We start from the raw sequence: 8,813 nt of genomic DNA on the forward strand, positions 1-8,813 counted from the left end.
TTTGGTTTCTAAATAGAGATTTTCTAGTTATTTTTCTATTTTTGATTTCTAATCTGATTCTATTGTGGTCAGATAAAAAAACTTGGTATTTCTCTAATACTATTAAATTTATTGAGACTTTATAGGGTCTCACAAAAGTAAAGCCTCATAAAAAATATGGTCTCTCTTGGTAAATTTTCTGTGCATAACTTGTTCCATTAGTGAGATAAATAACAATGATGTCCCACCTCAAGTTGTACAGCTCACTTTGGTGATATTTCTGCCAATGATGCAAAAACTAAAATACACCATGGAGAAACTTAAGACAAATCTATGTTGAGGGACATATTATGAAATAACCGTCCTATAATCTTCAAAAAAGTCATGATCATGAAATGCAAGGAAACAAAGAAATTGTTATGGACTAAAGGAGACTAAAGAGACATGACATCGAAATCCATCGTGAGTTTCTGGACTATAATATTTTACAGTAAAGGACATTATTAAGACAACTAACCATGAATGAGATCTGAAGATGAGATAATAGTAATAATGGTAGCATTAATTTCCTGACCTTGATGATCTCATTAGGTTATATTGCAGAATATCCTTGTTATAGGCAATACGTACATACAAAAGTGTTCAGTGAGCAAGGGCATCTTGTTGGAAATTGCCTCTCAAATAATTTAGAGAAAAAAAGATTTGCTTCATTTGGGCAACTTTCTTGAAAATTTGAGATTTTTTCCAAACTAAAAAAATTGCAGATGAAGAAACAGGAAAGACCTCAATTAGAAACAAGTCCATGGACAACCTAGGGCAGGGGTCCTCAACCCCAGGACTGAAGACCAGTACCAGCCCATCGCCTGTTAGGAACTGAGCTGCACAGCAGCAGGTGAGCAACAGGTGAGTGAGCATTACTGCCTGAGTGCCGCCTCCTGTCAGATCAGTGGCAGCATTAGATTCTCACAGGAGTGTAAACCCTATTGTGAACTGCACATGCGAGAGGTGTAGGCTGCATGCTCCTTATGAGAATCTAATACCTGATGATCTAAAGTGATACAGTTTCATCCTGAAACTGTTCCCCACCCCCACCCTCATCCGGGGAAAACTTGTCTTCCACGAAACCAGTCCCTACTGCCAAAAAGGTTGAGGACTGATGACCTAGGGATAAAGATTTTCAAATAAGGATTTAAAAAACTTTAATAATGGCTCTTCCCACCAATTTTCCAAAATTGGTCAAAATCAGTAAGTCACATATACAGAAAGCTCAGTGAATCTCAATCAAGATAAATACAGGGAACATCACACCTAGGCATTTTGATAGTCCAACTTCTGAAAGTTAAAACTGGATAGGTTCAACGTATGCAAATCAATAAACGTAATCCAGCATATAAACAGAACCAAAGACAAAAACCACATGATTATCTCAATAGATGCAGAAAAGGCCTTTGACAAAATTCAACAGCCCTTCATGCTAAAAACTCTCAATAAACTAGGTATTGATGGAACGTATCTCAAAATAATAAGAGGTATTTATGACAAACCCACAGCCAATATCATACTGAATGGGCAAAAACTGGAAGCATTCCCTTTGAAAACTGGCACAAGACAAGGATGCCCTCTCTCACCACTCCTATTCAACATAGTGTTGGAAGTTCTGGCTAGGGCAGTCAGGCAAGATAAAGAAATCAAGGGTATTCAGTTAGGAAAAGAAGATGTCAAATTGTCCCTATTTGCAGATGACATGATTGTATATTTAGAAAACCCCATTGTCTCAGCCCAAAATCTCCTTAAGCTGATAAGTAACTTCAGCAAAGTCTCAGGATATAAAATTAATGTGCAAAAATTACAAGCATTCTTATACACCAGTAACAGACAAACAGAGAGCCAAATCATGAATGAACTTCCATTCACAATTGCTTCAAAGAGAATAAAATACCTAGGAATCCAACTTACAAGGGATGTAAAGGATCTCTTCAAGGAGAACTACAAACCACTGCTCAGTGAAATAAAAGAGGACACAAACAAATGGAAGAACATACCATACTCATGGATAGGAAGAATCAATATCTTGAAAATGCCCATACTGCCCGAGGTAATTTATAGATTCAATGCCATCCCTATCAAGCTACCAATGAGTTTCTACACAGAATTGGAAAAAACTACTTTAAAGTTCATATGGAACCAAAAAGGAACCCGCATTGCCAAGATAATCCTAAGTCAAAAGAACAAAGCTGGAGGCATCAGACTACCTGACTTCATAAGACAGCATGGTACTGGTACCAAAACAGAGATATAGACCAATGGAACAGAACAGAGTCCTCAGAAATAATACCACATATCTACAGCCATCTGATCTTTGACAAACCTGACAAAAACAAGAAATGGGGAAAGGATTCCCTGTGTAATAAATGGTGCTGGGAAAATTGGCTAGCCATAAAGTAGAAAGCTGAAACTGGATCCTTTCCTTACTTCTTATATGAAAATTAATTCAAGATGGATTAGAGACTTAAATGTTAGACCTAATACCATAAAAAACCCCTAGAAGAAAACCTAGGTAATACCATTCAGGACATAGGCACGGGCAAGGACTTCATGTCTAAAACACCAAAAGCAACAACAACAAAAGCCAAAATTGACAAATGGGATCTAATTAAACTAAAGAGCTTCTGCACAGCAAAAGAAACTACCATCAGACTGAACAGGCAACCTATAGGATGGGAGAAAATTTTTGCAATCTACTCATCCGACAAAGGGCTAATATCCAGAACCTACAAAGAACTCAAACAAATTTACAAGAAAAAAACAACCCCATCAAAAAGTGGGCAAAGGATATGAACAGACATTTCTCAAAAGAAGACATTCATACAGCCAACAGACACATGAAAAAATGCTCGTCATCACTGGCCATCAGAGAAATGCAAATCAAAACCACAATGAGATACCATCTCACACCAGTTAGAATGGCAGTCATTAAAAAGTCAGGAAACAACAGGTGCTGGAGAGGATGTGGAGAAATAGGAACACTTTTACACTGTTGGTGGGATTGTAAACTAGTTCAACCAGTATGGAAAACAGTATGGTGATTCCTCAAGGATCTAGAACTAGAAGTACCATATGACCCAGCCATCCCATTAATGGGTATATAAAGGATTATAAATCATGCTGCTCTAAAGACACATGCACACGTATGTTCATTGCGGCACTATTCACGATAGCAAAGACTTGGAGTCAACCCAGATGTCCATCAGTGACAGACTGGATTAAGAAAATGTGGCACATATACATCATGGAGCACTATGCAGCCATAAAAAAGGATGAGTTTGTGTCCTTTGTAGGGACATGGATGCAGCTGGAAACCATCATTCTCAGCAAACTATCGCAAGAACAGAAAACCAAACATCGCATGTTCTCACTCATAGGTGGGAACTGAACAATGAGATCACTTGGACTCGGGAAGGGGAACATCACACACTGGGGCCTATCATGGGGAGGAGGGAGGGGGGAGGGATTGCACTGGGAGTTATACTTGATGTAAATGACGAGTTGATGGGTGCTGACGAGTTGATAGGTGCAGCACACCAACATGGCACAAGTATACATATGTTACAAACCTGCATGTTGTGCACATGTACCCTAGAACTTGAAGTATATATAAAAAAAAAAAAACTGGAAAAAATTTCTTAAAAGTAACCAAATAAAAATGCACATTATATATGGGAGAACAATGATAAGAATTATAGCTGGCTTCTCATCATAAAAATTGAAAGCCAGAAGACAATGGAATAACATCTTTAAATTGCAGAAAGAAATATATTATCAATGTTGGATTAAATATTCAGTGAAGATAGCTTTCAGAAATGAAGACAAATAAAGGTATATTAAGTTAAACATAAAAGCAGAGAGAATTTTCCAACAGCACACTTGTACTACACTAAATGCTAAAGGAAGTTCTTTAAGCTGAAGAGAGATGCTACTAGAGAGAATCTGGATCTACAGAAAGGATTGAAGAATATGGCATATGGAAAATGTGAATAAATATAACCCTATGTTTTTATTTTCTTGAATTATTCAAAAGTTCACATTTTCATTTAAAAATAATAACATTGTATTGTGGAGTTTATAATTCATGCAGAAATATGTATATGGCAATAATAACACAAAAGATGGATTGCAGGTAAATGAGGTTATACTATGTTAAGTATCTCAGATTATGTGTATGGTATATTATTTCAAGATAAAGTCTGATAAGAATGCCTATTGTAACCTCTAAAGCAATTACTAAAATAAAAAGTACAGGTAGTTGTAACACTAGAAAGATGGTGGAGCAAGAGCAAAGAAACATCCCTTTGGTTCCAGAAAATCTCCTGAAAAACAGGAAGGCTTATCAAGCCCTCAAAGCCACCCAGGCAAAGCAGGCACTTTTGGCAAAGAAGGAGCAGAGGAAAGGAAAAGGGCTCAGGTTTAAGTGACCGGAATCATTTCTACATGATCCCTGGAGGCAGAAACGTGACAAGGTGTGTCTCAGACGACTAGAAGTGAAACCTCATGCCTTGGAATCACCAGATAAACATTCCTTGGCCTTCACTGTACACATCGAAAGGATTGATGGCATGTTTACTGGTGCAGAGAACCATTGCAAGACTTTGCCTAAAGAAAATTTTTAGTGGTGTCTTGTAAAAGTCACCCCCCAGAACCTAAAAATGCTGCATATAGTAGAACCTTATGTGACCTAGGGATTTCCAAATCTGAAGTCTGTCCGGGAACTCATTTTCAAACGTGGACAAGCCAAGGTCAAGAATAAGACCATCCCTCTGACAGACAACACAGTGATTGAGGAGCACCTAGGGAAGTTTGAAGTTTGGTGTCATTTGCTTGGAAGACCTCATTCATGAAATTGCCTTCCCAGGGAAGCACTTCCAGGAGATCTCATGGTTCTTGTGCCCTTTCTACCTCTCAGTGGCCTGTCATGCTACCAAAAATAGAGTGGGCTTCCTCAAGGAGATGGGCACACCTGGCTATGGGGTGAACACATCAATCAGCTCATCCGCCAGCTGAACTAGACCCAGGTGTCAAACTGCAGTAAATTTTTATCAGTGAAGTGGAAGCATGTGTTTTTGTTTTTTGGGGGGGAATTTTTATCAAGTATCTTCAGAGAAGATTATTTCCTGCTTTATCTTCAAAAACTGGAAAGGAAGGGTCAAAGAAAAGACTAGCTATGTTCTTGGCAAGCACCTCTCATCACAGTCCAGTTCCAAGGAAAAATTACAGCGTTTTCTACATTGGCTGTTGCCTTGTCTGAAATCAGCATATTCCATGGACGAAGGAAATCTGCTTTGTTGCATCTTCTATCCTAGGGTTTAATGTTGGTAAATGAGTAACTCTAGCATTTGTACAAGGCTCACTAAGACTCCTGCAGCAGTCAATCAAGCCCAGGGACGTAATTGAATCTGGAGATTCCTGGGACCTTGTTTTGAAAAAGACTTGAAATACACATAGGAAGAAAGGTACAAAAATAAATGTTCACTCGTCTCTGCAAAAAACAAACAAACAAACAAACAAAACCACAAAGAGGTATGATTAAAAAGCCAATAGAGAAAATAGAATACTAAAAAGTACTCAATTAAGACAGGAAAAGAGAAACAAAAGAATGAAGAATAGAGGGAACAGATAAAACAAGTAGCAAGATAGTAGAATTAAAGCAAACCACATCAATAATTTAATTAATAAAAGACTAAGCACTCAAATTGAAATGCAGAGTTTGTCAGACAATTAAAAAGCAAGACACAGAAAAACACTGTTTAGAAGAGATGCGTGTTAAGTATTAACACACTGACAAAGGTAAGAGAATGGAAAAAGCTATTTATGCAAGCATCAAACATAAAAAAGCTGGTATAGCTATATTAATATCTGACAAAATAGAGGAGAAGATAAAGATGATCATGGGTCATAATGGTACAGATTATTTGTTGAACTGAATTGTGTTTTCTCAAAATTAATATGTTGAAGTCCTAACCATCAAAGTGTCTGTACTCGGAGATAGAGCCTTTACAAAATTAAAGTTAAAGGAGGCCATAACGGTGGGGCCAATAGGACTGGTATCCATATAAGAAGAGGAAGAGACACGAGAGATCTTTCTCTGCATACATGGAAGAAATACCATGTGAAGTGATATGGTCTGGCTGTGTCCCCACCCAAATCTCACGTTGAATTGTAACGTGTCAAAGGTGGGGCCAGGTGGAGATAATTGAATCATGGGGGTGGTTTCCCCCATATTGTTCTCATGGTAGTGAGTAAGTCTTATGAGATCTGATGGTTTTATAAATTGGAGATCCCCTGCACAAGCTCTCTTGTCTGCCACCATGTAAGATGTGACTCTGCTCCTCATTCATCTTCCACCATGATTGTGTGATTGTGAGGCCTCCCAAGCCATGTGAAACTGTGAGTCCATTAAATCTCTTTCCTTTATACCCAGTCTCAGGTATGTCTTTATTAGCAATGTGAGAGCAGACTAATACATGAAGACACAACAAGGTGGCCATCTGTAAGCCAAGGAGAGAAGACAGGCCTCACCAGAACCAACCCTGTTACCACCTTGATCATGGACTTTCCAGCCTTCAGAACAGTAATAAAGTAAACTTCTGTTGTGTAAGCCACTTGGTCTGTGGCATTTTGTTAGGCAGGCCAAGGTGACTAATGCAGATGATAAAGGGGTCAATTCCTTGAGAAGAGATATCAATTCTAAATGTGTATGTATTTAATAACAGCACTTCAAGATACATGAAACAAAAAATGAAACAGCTAAAGGGAGAAATCAACAATCATAGTTGGATGTTGTAATAACTGTCACTGTCACTTAGTAATTGACAGTACTTTTTCAGCTCTGGTCTTAGAAGTGGCTATTTCTGCAAGGAGCTCTGGTTTCTTTTAGCACAGAATGGTATTTAGAAACCAAGGAATGTAGTCATTGTTATTAGGGTGTTGCTATCCCCACACCTTCTCAGTAGAGATAGAAAATGTATGTATCGCTACATATATCCTCATATATCTACATATGTAGATATAGATATACATACAAGCAAACTATACACACACACATTCTAACTTTGTATCTAGAGTCATTTTCTTACTCTGGGCTTCTATAACAAGATACCATAGACTAGGTGGCTTAAACAACAGAAATGCATTTCTTACAATTCTGGAGGCTGGAAGTCCAAGATCAGGGTGCAGAATCCATGTCTGGTGAAGTCCACTTCCTGGTTTGCAGATGACTATCTTCTCACTGTATCCCCACATGGTGGAGAGAGCAAGCTGTAGTCTCTCTCTCTTCTTAAAAGATACAGTCCAATCATGGGGTTATCTACCCTCATAACCTCATCTAAACCTAACTGCCTTCCAAATGCTTAACTTCCTAGTATTATCCCATTGGGGGTTAGGGTTTAACTGTATGAATTTGGGAGAGGGATACAAATATGCAGTCCACAGTAGTTCTACATACAAACATGCAGTCCATAATAGTCCTTCATGCATTTATATCTGTATTTTATACCTCTATATATTGCAAACTGAGTTCACACCAGTATCTCAAATTCCACTGGGTTTATTCTTGTTTTCTTTTTTCCATATTTCCTACTCTCATTTCCAGTAGTGAGAAACATGGCTCCTATTATCCCTAGTGTAATTGTCCCCCAGTATCCATGGGGGATTTGTTTCAGAACTCCCTCAGATACCAAAATCCATGGATGCTCAAATGCCTTATGTAAAATGGTGTAGTATTTGCATGTAACTTACACATATCCTCCTGTAACCTGTAGATTACTTGTAATACATAATACAATGTAAATGCTACATAAATAATCGTCATACTATAGTGTTTAGGAAATAATGACAAGAAAGAAAGCCTGTACATGTTTGGTCCAGTCGTAACCAGCCATTTTCCCCCCAATATTTTCAATCTACAGTTTGTTTAATCCACAGAAAGCACCAATGTGGTGGGTGACTGTTCTACCTGTTTGTTACATCTCTCTATATGTGAGCAGTCTGCATCACCACTGCAACCCCCAACTCCCACTGCTTTTGCACAGACACCCTCCTCTCCTTGCATGGAACATATTTATACAAAACTTTCACATGTATCTGAAATTCAAATTTAACTGGGCATCCTGTATTTTTATTTGCTAAACCTGTTAGTCCCAGAGGGCCATCCTAACTTCCGTGCTCCCGGCCTTCAGGTGACTGTGCTGTAGCCCACGTTCTCTCTCTGCCCAGCCCTGCTTGTGCCCCTTCCTTGGAAGAGGTGTTGATCTCTAGAAAGCACCCCCCAAAAATTTCCTGTTGCTCATCTCCATTTTCAATCAGCTTCCAGGGACTAAACTTGCAACATCAAGCCCCTGCTTTATTATTTCCCTGGTTCTAAGACCCCAGAGGTCCCAACCCACACCCATGTAAGCCCAGTTCCCTGAGCAACCTCGATCCTGGCCCCAGGGCCTGGGGGTGATTCCAGAGGAGCCCCTTTCAGGGATTACGGGCGCAGGACACTGGCCCTGCAGACCTCCAGAGGACTCCCGCCCACCAGGGGGCAGTCTTCACTTGCGTGTGAGCAGCTCCGGAGGCCCGGGCAGGGGCTCGCTGGGGGAACCGATGCGGGGAATACGTGCGTGAGGACACGTGAGGGCCGTGCCGGCCAGAGCCCCAGCGTGCGCGGCCTTGCATGCGTGTACACGCACATGTGTCCAGGTGCCTACGCAGGTGCCTGACCCTGGGCAAGTTGCTCCGTCACGCGGACCTCAGTTTTCTCATCTGTCCGACAAAGGGATCTTTCCGTCTCTGAGTGT

The 8,813-nt window shown here is 39.7% G+C and overlaps 1 pseudogene; it reads left to right on the top strand.

Annotated features, from left to right (window-relative positions):
- Positions 1–4,286: 4,286 nt before the first annotated feature.
- On the top strand, positions 4,287–5,079 carry LOC117095311 (annotated as a pseudogene).
- Positions 5,080–8,813: the final 3,734 nt, after the last annotated feature.

The sequence above is a fragment of the Trachypithecus francoisi genome, unplaced genomic scaffold, assembly GCF_009764315.1.
Source record: "Trachypithecus francoisi isolate TF-2019V2 unplaced genomic scaffold, Tfra_2.0 Lachesis_group13, whole genome shotgun sequence".
Lineage (NCBI taxonomy): Eukaryota > Metazoa > Chordata > Mammalia > Primates > Cercopithecidae > Trachypithecus > Trachypithecus francoisi.